This window comes from Anolis carolinensis, chromosome 6, assembly GCF_035594765.1.
Source record: "Anolis carolinensis isolate JA03-04 chromosome 6, rAnoCar3.1.pri, whole genome shotgun sequence".
Classification (NCBI taxonomy): Eukaryota; Metazoa; Chordata; class Lepidosauria; order Squamata; family Dactyloidae; genus Anolis; species Anolis carolinensis.
The window spans coordinates 22461617-22475500 of NC_085846.1; the positions used below are offsets into that span (position 1 = coordinate 22461617).

At 40.2% G+C, this 13884-nt stretch overlaps 1 protein-coding gene across 2 annotated transcripts in view; it reads right to left on the bottom strand.

Annotated features, from left to right (window-relative positions):
- The window catches only part of mybpc2 (myosin binding protein C2), a 67914-nt gene that overhangs the window by 41821 nt on the left and 12209 nt on the right, over positions 1-13884 (bottom strand). The gene's annotated exons all lie outside the window — the stretch shown is intronic.

Sequence of the window (13884 nt, forward strand, 5' to 3'; positions counted from 1 at the left end):
TCCAGCCTGATCTGGAAGTCAAACCAGAGACATTCTGAATGTGAAACAGATCTTCTACCACCTTTCTCTGGGTGCATCTACACCAGGCATGGGCAAACTTTGGCCCTCTGGGTGTTTTGGACTCCAACTCCCACAATTCCTAACAGCCTACCGGCTGTTAGGAATTGTGGGAGTTGGAGTCCAAAACACCCAGAGGGCCAAAGTTTGCCCATGCCTGATCTACACTGTAGAATTAATGCAGTTTGACACTGCTTTAACTATCATGGCTCAATGCTATAGAATCATGGGAGTTGTGGTTTTATGAGGTTTTTAGCCTTCTCTGCCAAAAAATGCTGGTGTGTCACCAAATTCAGCTCCTAGAATTCCATAGCATTGAGGCAGTTAAAGTTGTGACAAACTGTTAATTTTACAACACAAATGCTTTCAAATAGGATCTTTTTTTTATAAGATCAGGTCAATGTTCCACAGAATTTCAAAGGTGTCTCTTTTTATTACTCCTGCCTGTATTTCACAGTACAAAATCAAATAAAATCTAAAGGGCTCTGGTTTCCATTTGTTTATGCCAACTCTCCGATATCAAGTGCCCATTTTCCATCTACAGCATGGTTTAAAGTAGTCTGTCTAGATGCTTGAGACACCTTTGTCCATGCAAAGTGCATCAAATTTCGACTGATTTCAGAGCTGTCAAATCTCCTTTACAAGTAACATTCCCTTAGCTGAAGGACACTCCAGGCTACCTTTGATTTACCATCAACTGTTAGCATTGAGATTTCAAGTTACCAAATCTCCCCATCATAGCTAGAAATACATAAGGAGCCGTGGTGGCGCAATAGGTTAAACCGTTGTGCCGGCTGGACTGCTGACTTGAAGGTTTCTGGTTCGAATCTGCGAGACGGGGTGAGCTTCTGTCTGTCAGCTCTAGCTTGCGGGGACATGGGAGAAGCCTCCCAGCAGGATGGTAACACATCCGGGAGTCCCCTGGGAACATTTCTGTAGACGGCCAATTCTCCCACACCAGAAGCGACTTGCAGTATGTTCCCAAGTTGCTTCTGACATGATAAAAAAGATCTAGAAATACATTTGTTGCTCCAATTTAGACTTTTGCGGATTTGATTATCCACATATTTGATTTAAAATGGTCTCTCTATAAATCTCTAGGTTCCTCAGTATGATTCTGTATTGAGTTTCCAGTGGAAGTTAACCATAGAGTCATACTTACATTCCTACACATTTCTAAATGTGCCTGTCTACATATCAATCAGCATATACACCTCTGTGCCCTGTTTATCATTTTATTTCCTTTCTTTCAGTGTTTTCCCTTCTTTTTTGTGATTTATAAGCAACCACTCTCTCTTACTCTGTTGAATACAAGCCAGAACTGGATAAAGGATGCCACTGTGCTTTAAAAAAATGTACAAGTCTAAAAGCAGGCCAGTATTTCTTGTGTTTCATCACCTCATGTGCCAAAATGAATCATCAAAGAGGAGAAGGAAGAATAAAAAACTAGGTGAGAGCTGACATTGCTTCATATTTGTTTAGATTTACAGTACAGCACAAGAACAGGCTACATAGCGGGATCCCTATGGAAATCTGGGATATTAGTATTGCTAATTACTTATAGAGACTCCATTAATTTCGTAGGGTTTTTTAACCAAGGAAAACTCAGGGATGTTTTTGCCAGTTCCTTCCTCTGAAATACAACCTAAAGTACCTGTAGTATAGGTTGGTGGCTGCCCATCCAAGTTCTAACCAAGGCTGACCTTGATTAGCTTCCAGGATCAGACGATATATGGTGCTTTCAAGATGTTTAGACTTGAAATTTTAGTTTTAGATGGAGGTAATGTACTCACAGTGAGGAAAAATCCATCTTGGGTTTGGCAGGGTAAACCAAATTCAAAATGGGATATTTCTTGCCTATTGCAATGTATATTTGCTTTTTTATTGTGTCAGAAGCGACTTGAGTACATACTGCAAGTTGCTTCTGGTGTGAGAGAATTGGCCGTCTATAGAGACATTGCCCAGGGGATGCCCGGATATGTGGCCATCTTGCAGGGAGGTTTCTCTCATGTCCCCACAAGCTAGAGCTGACAGACAGGAGCTCATCCCATCTCACGGATTCGGACTGGCAACCTTCAAGTCAGCAACCCAACCTTCAGGTCAGCAATCCAGCAAGTACAAGGGTTTAACCCATTGCGTCACTGCGGCAATGTATATTTGCTACGCTTGTCCAACAGCATATCTTATATATTGGGGGGTGTGGTGGGGTATTTACTATAGGAAAATGGGAGACAGTCCTAAACTTGCCAGATTGAAATCAGGAAAGCATTCATCCATAGCTTTAATGATTGTGAATCAGCAAGAATTTTATCCAGTGCTACTGCTGCAATTTCCTCTAAAATTCTTACATCCATTAAAAGTATAGGAGCCTTCTTCAGTTTTCACTCTGACAACTCCAAATGTGTAACCTCACAAAGTCCATTTTCATATCCCATATTGCTGCCTGGCAACTCTTACCTAAAATAAGGACATCAGAAAGGGGAGTGATTAGCAAGGAGGGTGTGACTGCGGAGGAGATGGTGTTAGAAGGCTGTTTGAGTATTTAAAGATGAACCCATCAAGATTTTGCAAGTGTTTGACTTGATCACTCAATGTAGTTAATTCTGAAGTTGACAAAGGCCCAACTTGAAATTACCCATGCATGACTTGCCAAAAAAAGGGGAGAAAGTCCACACTCATTTTCCAGAGTGAGCTTCTGTATTGTTAATGGTTATGTAAAAGGGATCCCACCTGATTTTGGAAAGGTTAGTTATTAGATGGGGGGATGCCAATAAATACCATATATTTCAGAGGACGATCTGACAAAACCACTTCCTTCTATGAAATTCAAGGGGTCGTCACAGGTTGACAAGAGACTGGATGGCACATACATGCAGGTGAGAACATTTCAGCATGTATTGCTTGTTACCTAGTTGTATGACAAGTACCACCAGCTGAACTCACCTCTTTTACACAACCATTAAAGGCACAGGAGCCCTCTCCAGTGTTTAGTCTGGCAACCCTATCACTACACCTGTCTAACAACTTTTGAGGTACAAGTATGGCATATTCCTGTTTGGTGTTATTCTTGGACCTCCAACACATAACTGGACTTTACTTCCTCATTCACCAATTGGCAAAAAATACCTGCCAAAATCCTCTTTTCAGGCTTGCCAAATTTTCAAGTCTGCCTACTGGTGTGTATCCACCATATGCCGCAATTTTTACTGCATCTATTGTGGGAGCTGGAAGATGTTCTGAAGTGATATAGACTTTGGATTTAGTTGCAGCAACTATTCAATCCCTTCAAATGGTAGCACACTGTTGAATTAGAAGCTGAGCTGGAATTGTGTGCATGGCCCTTCCATCTCACCTGGAGCCAATCTTCCCAAAACTGGAGACTTGTTTGTGCCCTAATCTTTGACCTGGAGATGACCTACAGAGACTTAGGACCTGGCCCTAAGTACTGCCAGCCCTATGCAGAACAACAAAATTCAGCCAAGTGCGTTTTGGCTGAATTTTTATCAACTCCAAGGGTTTTGGGGTGTCAACTTTGAGTCCCATTGCCTGCCATACATTCTGCAGGCACTATGGCAATATCATTATATTCCGTAAACTTTGACAGAATTTCAACCACCATGAAAAGAATATGGTGATAACTTCAGGGATCGGGGTGGAAAAACAATATTCATGTGACTTTCAGATAGAGATGTACATTCAACTCAAAGGGCCTTAGTGCTCCCCTATTTTTAAATTTCAAACCTTTAAAATTCTAATTGCTTCAAAAGCTTAAAATACATGGAAAAACACATTGATCAGTCTCACCCCATCTGAATAATCCTTGCCCCAAATGTTTTGACTAATACACACACCAAACACGATGTAAACAACAACAATGGCCACCTACTTCAAGTCTGTCCTAGCGACATTAGCAAACCACTCAACATTTAATAGGTAAAAACCAGGAGATATGTGGCCAAGCAACATCCAAGTGTGGTCAAGATGGCAAACATTACAAGTTGAAGATCCTTTATCCAGAATTTCAAAATCAAAAAGACTTCAAAATTTTGCACATAGACAGCTGAGGTAGTGACACTCTTGCTTATTTATTTATTTATTTATTTATTTATTTATTTATTTATTTATTTATTTACAGTATTTATATTCTGCCCTTCTCACCCCGCAGGGGACTCAGGGCAGATCACATTATACACATACAGGGCAAACATTCAATGCCCATAAAAACATCGAACCGAGACAGAGACAGACAGACAGACAGACAGACGCAGAGGCAATTTAACTTTCTCCTGAGGGGATGTTTGATTCTGGCCAAGGAGGGGAGCAGCTGCTTCATCATCCACTCTGATGGCACTTCCTCACTTCCTCATTCCAACGTTGTAAATTAGTTAAACTTGCCTCCCCACTTTTATAAGTGGTACCTTATTTCCTACTTGATAGATGCAACTATCTTTCGGGTTGCTAGGTCAGCAACGAGCAGGGGCTATATTTTATTTTTAATTGACGGGTGCTCACCCCACCATGGGCTGGCCTCGAACTCATGACCTCATGGTCAGAGTGATTTAGTGCAGCAGCTGTTCACCAGCCTGCGCCACAGGCCATTGTCCATTGTGCACTAACTTGTTTCATGTATGCAGTATCGCGCATAAATTTACCTTCAGGCTATGTGCATAAAGTGCATATTAAACATAAATAGGTTTAGTGCTTAAACTTGGATCCCATGTCTAAGATATCTCATTATGTATATGCAAGTATTCCAAAAGGCCTTCCAAATCCCAAAAATTCACAAAACGGTCCCAAGAATAAGGGATATTCAATCTGCAATAAGAGCACACAAATTGCAAGAGGCTGCAACAGTTTGCATTTGCCTGAACCTATTGGGAATCAAATTTCTACCCATTCTCTCTCCTAGTAAGTTAACTGAGTGCAAACTATGGCTCCTTACTACCATATAAAATCCAAATTATTTGCTTTGAACTGGATTATATAGCAGTGTAGAAGGGGCCTATTTTTGGAGTGTGGATCCAGGCCTCTTCTACACTGCCCTATACCACAGGAACTGATCCCAGATTATCTCCTTATCCCAGATTATATGGCAGTAGAGTTTTGTGTAATCCAGTTCAAAGCAGATAATCTGGGATGAGATTCTGGTATATAGGGCAGTGTAGATCCATCCCAAGGAGCTCCCGCTGACGCAGCAAGTTAAACCACTGAGTTGCTGAACTTGCTGACCAAAACGTCAGTGGTTCGAATCCGGGGAGCAGAGTTTGCTCCCGCTGTTAGCCCCAGCTTCTGCCAACCTAGCAGTTCGAAAACATGTAAATGTGAGTAGATCAATAGGTACTGCTCTGGTGGGAAAGTAACGGTGCTCCATGCAGTCATGGCAGCCCCATGACCTTGGAGGTGTCTACGGACAATGCCGGCTCTTCGTCTTAGAAATGGAGATGAGCACGAACCCCCAGAGTTGGACATGACTAGACTTAATGTCAAGGAATACCTTTACCTTTACTTTAGATCCAACCCCAGTTTGCAGCAACTGAAGCAAAGAGTAAAGTGGAGGAAGATGAGGAAAAAAATGGGAAATTTTAAAAGCAACTGAAAAAAGTAGGACAATGTGACCCTGGCAAATTGTGACAGTTGTGCCATCTCCCAGCTGAGGCCTATCTTCACATTAAGAATCCACCCGTGATGAAAGGCCCCGTGTATCCTGAGGATGAAGTGTTAATGAGGACATCCTTTCATCGAGGCATCAATTCTTTCAAGCTACTACTCCAGCTGCCCGTGGATTCTCTCCTTTGTTTTTAAGCACTTAATGTCCGGGGATTAAATTTAGATTTGGGACTGGGTTAAACCACAAAACACTAGCATCGCCCCTACTATTAGTACTGGGAGCGATTGCCCAGTAGTCCTCTTTTAGGAGACATTGATTTAGCACCCTCCACCTGTAGGCCCTCCGTCCCTTCCTGAGTGCTGGCCTGACCTTTCAGGGACTCCATCTCACGTTGCCTTTTCGGGGAGCCTGTGTCCTATTAGGGGCACGGAGGGAGCAGGGCTCCGTGCTCCAAGGAAGCAGGCAGGGCCAAGAAGGGTTTATAATTAGCAGCCGGGCTTTGAGCTGTTCTTGCTCAGCCATTAAGGTAACTCAACTCCCAGGCTGGAGCAGAATCCCTTGGGATCAGCACTTTGGGAGAGCCGAGCCTCTCAGTTTACTCCTTCATGTCACTGTTACTTGAACAAACTTTGCATAAAGCACCTCTAGGGATGAGAGAAACAGGCCCAACAAACACCGAAATGTGCTTTCGTCTGTGTGTGTATTAGAAAGGAGGAATGCACCCCAGATTAAGAAAAAAGACACCCTAGGAATACTTATCAACTTGACATATATATATACCTATAATGTATAGGGTTTCTTGCTTTACATGCCAAGGAAGCATATCCGGTGTACACTTAACTGTGCATAGCATTTACGTTCACACGCAACTATTTGCAGACTCTCATCTAAACAGACCTGAAAGATCTGTTAAATATACCTTTAAATATACCTTTAAATATACAGTTTTCAGAATAGCTATCGATTGCTTGTTGCAAAACATCCATCTTCAATATACACACCATGGGATGCAACCTATCCAAGGTATATGCCAACAAACACAACATTCATATACATAGAATACCCATCAGGTTCTACATACCAGTGATGTCCAAATAGGAAGTTGCAAAAAGGAGAACTGTTTTGTTTCATGAGTGGACTCAGTCCTGAAATATGTGAGTAATAAAGAAAGGCATTCCACTGAGCATGGGCAGATTGAAGATCCATGGCTATATCCACAGTCTAAATCCACCCATTTAGTATTAGGCACTTGGCTTCAAGAGTGTTTGGCTACTTCTAGCTCTTCCTACCTTAATTTGTCCTATATTTATTAATTAAATGCTGTGTTGGATTAAGATTTTGCAGTTCAGCGTTTAGATTTATGAACTTCATTCACCCTTTTCATTAAGCAAATTTTAGTACACTCCAGTACAAACCCAACAGATAAGAAAAGTTCTCTTCCTTGAAGCCCAATTACACATGTACAGTAGAGTCTCACTTATCCAACCTTTGCTTATCCAACGTTCTGGATTATCCAGTGCAGTCTGCCTCCCGCCCGTATCCACAGCTATTTCTTTCGGCAGCAAGGACTGAACTTTTTACAGATTTAACTTCCGACAATGTTGTTACTGTAAATTCATTTTGTGCAATTCTATCTTTATTTTAGTCAATTGTTTGGTAGTCAATGTTTTTGTAGTCATTGTTTTCAATACAATACATTGCAATGTTTTGGTGCTAAATTTGTAAATACAGTAATTACTACATAATGTTACCATGTATTGAAGTGCTTTTTCTGTCGAGTTGTTGTAAAACATGATGTTTTGGTGCTTAATTTGTAAAATCATAACGTAATTTTACGATTAATTGGCTTTGTCTTATTCCCTCCTTATTATCCAACATTTTTGCTTATCCAAGGCTCTGCCGGCCTGTTTATGTTGAACAAGTGAGATTCTACTGTATTATGAAACTGTCAAATACTTCATTTCTTATTATATTTTTAGCAGTGTCAGATTTTCTCTCTCGGCCAATAAAACGTTTTGGACTACACTGTCTTCTTTTTCAGTATCCATATAAAACACAACAATGTAATCCACCACTCAGCTGAACTTTGTAGTCACACAAAATATTACACACTTTTGGCACAATGCAGCTATACATTCCGGCACTGACTCCATTAAAAGCATGACATTTTCTGCGTCCGTTTCTCTCAATTTCACACATACAGCATACACAACGCAGCCAAAGTTTCAAACATACTATACAAATCCAATTATATGGAGAGAATGATTGTTGCGGTATTTGTATTGTTTGTATTTTGTCTGGAAAATGTTGTAATCCACATTGGGAAATGTGTATTTTGAAGGCTGAGACATATATCTGAATAATAAATGTACAAATATACAATGGAGAACAAAATGTACACGCTAGAATATATGACATAATGTTTAAAGTACAGGAAAGTATATGGACCAACTTTATGGTTCTAAGAATAACCTCTACTGTATAGGGATCTGCATTGAACATCTATCTATCCACATAATAAAAGTGAAAATTTGTATGTGTGGATGTGGCTGGGGTGTCCACTTCCAGAGACAGGCTCCCACTGCCCCAAACAGCTATAGCTCCCACTCCACAGGAGACACCAATGGCCCTCCTTCCAATGGCATTGCAGGTAATAGTGAGCACCATGAACATGTCTAAGAGCCTGCCAATGACCTCAACAAAACACCATTCTGCCCACCACCCAAGTGAAGGCTTTCATACGGGGACAATTTCACCCAAGATTTTTTGTTTTTCCTCCACCACAGACATCCCAGTATTTCTTACTCTCTCAATTGGTATGGAATTTGCATGACCCTGCCCACTGCCTCTCCCATAACCCTTTCCTGTTCTTTTCTATGGCACGCACCAGACTGAATATACTAGAGAAGTTTGGGGAGAATTCACCATGATTTATAGAGTTGTAGGGACTGGGATGTATAGTTCACCTGAAATCTAAGAGCACTCTGAATTCCATCAACAATGGGCCTGGAGCTATTTTGGCACACAGAACTCCCATAACCAACAAAAAATACTGGAGGTCTTTGGAAGGATTTATAGAAGTTGTAGTCCACCTACATCCAGAATGCACAATGAACCCAAACAATGATGGATCTGGACCAAACTTGACATGCATACCCGATATGCCCAAATTTGAATACTGATGGGTTTTGAGAGGAACTGGCCTGGACATTTTGGAGTTGTAGCTACTGGGATTTATAGTTCACCTGCAATCAATGAGCAGTCTAAACTCCACCAAAGATGGAATTGGATCACACTTGTCACACAGAGGCCCCATGATCAGCAAAACATACTGGAGGTCTTTGGGGAAAATTCACCTTGATTTGGGGGAGTTGTAGTTCACCTACATCTAGAGAGCACTGTGAATCCAAACACTGATGGATCTGGACCAAACTTGGAACACATACCTGATATGCCAAAATTTGATTACTGAAGGGGTTTGAGGGGAACTAACCTTCCTTTCTAGTTCACCTACAACCAGGGAAACTGTGACCTCCACCAATGATGGACCTGGTTCAAACTTGGTACACAGAACCCCCATGACTAACTCAACCTACTGGAGGGGTTTGAGGGGACTGACTCACCATAGTGGGAATTGTAGTTTACCCTACAGCCAGAGAGCACACTGAACCTTACCGATGATGCATCTAGAGCAAACTTGCTCAACATAACAAACTTTAAGTACTGATGGAGTTTCTTGGGGTTAAACTGCCATGATGTCAGTTGTAGTTAATCCACAACCTTATGCATTTTGTACAATTAAAAATTTACTCTTTCAAATAACTTGGGCAACGCTGAGTACCCAAGTTATATATAAATGGCACTACATCCAGGCAAAAATAAATAAAAATTATTCCAATGTGGCACCACTTTGATGGATGGGTTACAATGTGTAACCTAAACTTGATTTTGTGTAAAAAAAAAAAGTTAAGCAATTTTGTGATTGCTTAACTCTACCAAGTAAATGGTAGTATATACAGTGATTCATTTGAGTAAAAAACTATTATTATTCTCAATCTTTATGAATGATGATAAACGCTGGAAAAAAAACATAAAGATGCTGGTAAAAGCAGTGAGGCAAAAATGCATATTGTTAGAAAACTGAAAACAATGTATGCATTAATACATTGTTACATAAACTTTGGCATGTTGCCTTAATAGAAAAGCTAAGCTGTTTAATCAATAAGAGAAAACAGAAAGGATAACACATTTTGTATCAACATTGTGAGATTTTTTTTAATTAGATAGATTTGTAATGAGAACTAGAGGGGAAAACAACATTAATAAAATATCTATTGAGAAAAAAAGGATAAAGTCTATCTAAAAGACACTGAATGCAAGGTATTTTTTATTTGTACGGATACAGCAGTCTCATGTAGCAATATGTTTCATAGTGTATTATTAGTCATAATTAGAACAACCTTCATTTCACAGGTAGTTCGGTATTGAAAATTCAAGAAGAAGCAGCTCAACTGTTGGCGTAATTGCTAAAAACCTACATAGTTTTTATTTAAATGCAATAAAAGGAATGTATTATCACTGCGTATATAGTAAAAGTATTTAAAGTGAGGCCCCATCTACGCTGCTATATCATACAGTTTCTGAATCTAGATTATCTACTTTGAACTGCATTATAAACCATGCATGGGCAAACTTAGGCCCTCTGGGTGCTTTGGACTACAACTCCAACAATTCCTAACAGCCGGTAGTCTATTAGGTATTTTGGGAGCTGAAGTCTGCCCATGCCTGGTGTAGACTCATATAATCTAGCTCAAATCAGATTGGGACACTGGATTATATGACAGGATAGATCAAGCCTGAGTCCCAGTGGTTGGTGTGAAATAAATAGCCCCTCTTTTTGTTTCGCTTTTCAAAGTACGGCAACCTAATATAGACCCATCCAAAATGACAGTAATACATCATGTCACTTTTTAGAAAGCCCACCCACTTTCTCACATATAACACAACAATCATCATTCCCAAACTGACAAGTAAATCCAAGTGGCACAACAAACATCCTCAGACAATCCTACAATGCATTACAGCCACATTTTAACAAGTGGCCTGGAGGACTTCCAAAATATCCAGAGAATCCAAAGTCAAGATAAATGACGGTCTTCTCTGTAGATGCATTTCATTATTCGCCTAAGTGCCTTCACCACCACATCTCCAAGAGAAGGAGCAGTACATTTAAAATAGAACATGCTTGCCATCCCTAAATTTGTACCAACCAGACAGGTGTAAATATATTCAATTTTCCCTTTATTTTTACTGAAGCCGTTCTCAGGAGCAAATTCCTGGTTTTCTATTTATTATTTTGTGGGGGTGGAGAGTGAGAGAGCCAATGTCCCTGCCTAAAACAGATAGTTAAACCCATCTTTCTTTTCTAGATCAATCTATCCTCCAAAAGTCCTAATTTGATAGTCCCAATTAATCCTGTTGTCTCACTTTTTCACTGGCTTTTAAAATGTCAATAGGTGCATCTACACTGCAGAATGAATGCAGAACGACACCATTTTAACTGCCAGGTCTGAATGCTATTGAATCATGGAAGCTGTAGTTTGGTGAGGCATCTGCACTCTTTGGCAGAGAAGGCTAAAGACTTTTTAAAACAAAAGCTCCCATGATTCCATGGGAGCTTTTCATTGCCATTTATTGGCAATTTCCATACTTCCTTATATCATTCTTTTATTTGTATATTTATGTCCCTTTTCCATGCATTGAGCCATGGCAGTTAAAGTGGTGTCAAACTGCATAAATTCTGCAGTATAAATGCACTCTGCTTCACTCTCCTCTTTTCACTTTCCATCTTTTGTCTCACTTCAATTGATGCAAACAGAGACAGCAAGTATAGAAATAGTTTGCCTTCAGTTAATTCAATTCGGACAGTAGAGATGGAAACCTTTTCAGTAGACTCTGGCAAAAGCAAACTGCTGTAATGTTGGGGCTCAGTAAGATGCTGGGGATTTCTCAGAAGATGAGGGGGATGATGGGAATGATGGGTTTCCTGTTGAGGAATCTATGTGTGATAAGGGTGAATTGCAGGTTTTAGATCAGAAAGAAATACAGACAAGAAATTGATTCCAATGCTTGTTCTTTAGCAACACCGGAGAAAAGGGAAACCAGTGAAAGGTCAATTTCTCTTGGAAATTGGCCTTCAACAGATGTAGCTGGTGGGGAGTTTTCCCATGATATCATATTACATCTTTGCACAAAGGGAGTGAAGGATAGATTAATTAGGTGCTCAGAGAGGCTGCATGGGAAGTCCTTGAAATCCAGGTGTCAAAGATATGATCTCATGGCTTCTTGGTCAGGTTTGGGCTTAAATGGAGTGATATTTACTTGGTGCCTCAGAGCAGACAACATTGCCAAAAGCTTCAGGTTCCGGTCTTAGTTCTCAAGTCCATGTTTCAAGTTTCCTGTGGTTGCCTATGTTCCTGGAAGAATTTTGCCTTGGGAAAAGTTCTGCTTTCATGCTTATGGATTTATGTCTGTAATCTTGACTTCCTTGTTTTGTATTTGGACTACTGCTTTTTTATAGCTCCTTTTCTACTCCTCTTTTGGAAAATACAATTTTTCACTCTTTGTACATGCTTTTCCTGATAAACTGCTGTAGTTAGTACTACTGGACTCTAGTGTGGTGTTGGGTGTAAAGGTGTCTCAAGGCTAGAGTGCAACATGCAGCACCTCCAAGCATAACAACTTTTGCAGCTTTGAGCATACTCTGATGTTGCTTGGCCACATATGTTCCAGGCTGGATCTACACTGTCATATAATATCTGCTTTGAATAGGATTATATGATTCTACACTGGCATATTCATGGGGTTACCAGAAGCTGCTAAGTGACCTGAAGGCACATGAGCACACTACAGTAAGCAGTTTGACCAGACAGGATATGGAAATAGACAGACCTTTTTTTACTTATTTACCATCGGTTTATGGCTACAACCAAAGTTATTTCTCATTAGGGTGCATGCTGATAACCAATGTAAACAATGCTGATTTGACTGCAGTGGGAATTTGTATTTTGTGAGAATGCTAAGCTTGTAATTGCCCTCTATTTGGGTTGGTGTATTCAGTTTAAATGATCACAATTATGCTCAAAGATGATTTATTAGCAAGGCAAACATTCTGGTTCGAATTCTGGGAATAAAGCCTGAAGTCCAGGATCTCTGATCATTCCAGGTAAACCCAGGTGCCCTTGAGGAAAGGTATTTCTCAGCCTTCTGTACATCACAAAGCTCTCTAGATAAAAACATACCATAAAACAAGATAAGGAATGAAGTGTAATACATCCTGGGAACAAACTGGTAACAATAATCACCGAAACAGTGCCACACACACCTTCTGTCCCACCAGGTAAATGGATCTGCCCAAGACAGTAAAATACAAGTATATGTATAATTCAACGTGTTTACCTGTTTCATAGCCCCCAAAATTTCACTGAAGAAGATCAAGACATATATGGCCAGACAACATCAGAATGTGACCCTGATTATAAAAGCTATTCATGAGGAAGGCTGGATCTGACACTGCCATATAATCCAGTTCAAAGCAGATAATCTGGATTTTATACGGCAGTGTAGATGGGGCTGAAGAAAATTTAGGATAGGAGAGCCTGTAGCAATTTGCTTTTACCTTAGGCCCCTTCTACACTGCCATATAAAATCCAGATTATCTGCTTTGAACTGAATTGTATGGCAGTGTAAACACATATTATGTAGTTCAAAGCAGATAATGTGGATTATCTGATCTGATAATCTCCAATTATATGGCAGTGTAGAAGGGCTGAAACTACTGCAAAGGGCAAGTTTCCATCCCTTGTATCATTTACTCTGAAGCTGGATCTACATTGCCATGTAATACAGTGACTCATCCCAGATGATCTGCTTTGGACTGGATTATATGAGTCTACACTATCCTATAATCCAGGGCAGATAATCTGGAATCAGAAACTGGACTATATTGTAGTGTATAAGGGGCCTGAGGGTGAATTACTTTTACACTTCTGGATAGCAACTGAAGTAAGATGAGGACAAAGAGAGAAGGTGGGACAATTTAAAAGCAGCTGAAAAAGTCAAACCACAGAGGATTAATTGGAACTGTTTGGCATACTTTATAAATCCTTTTACTAGATCACAGCGTCACGAGACTTGGGCGTAAATCCCATTGTTAAGTC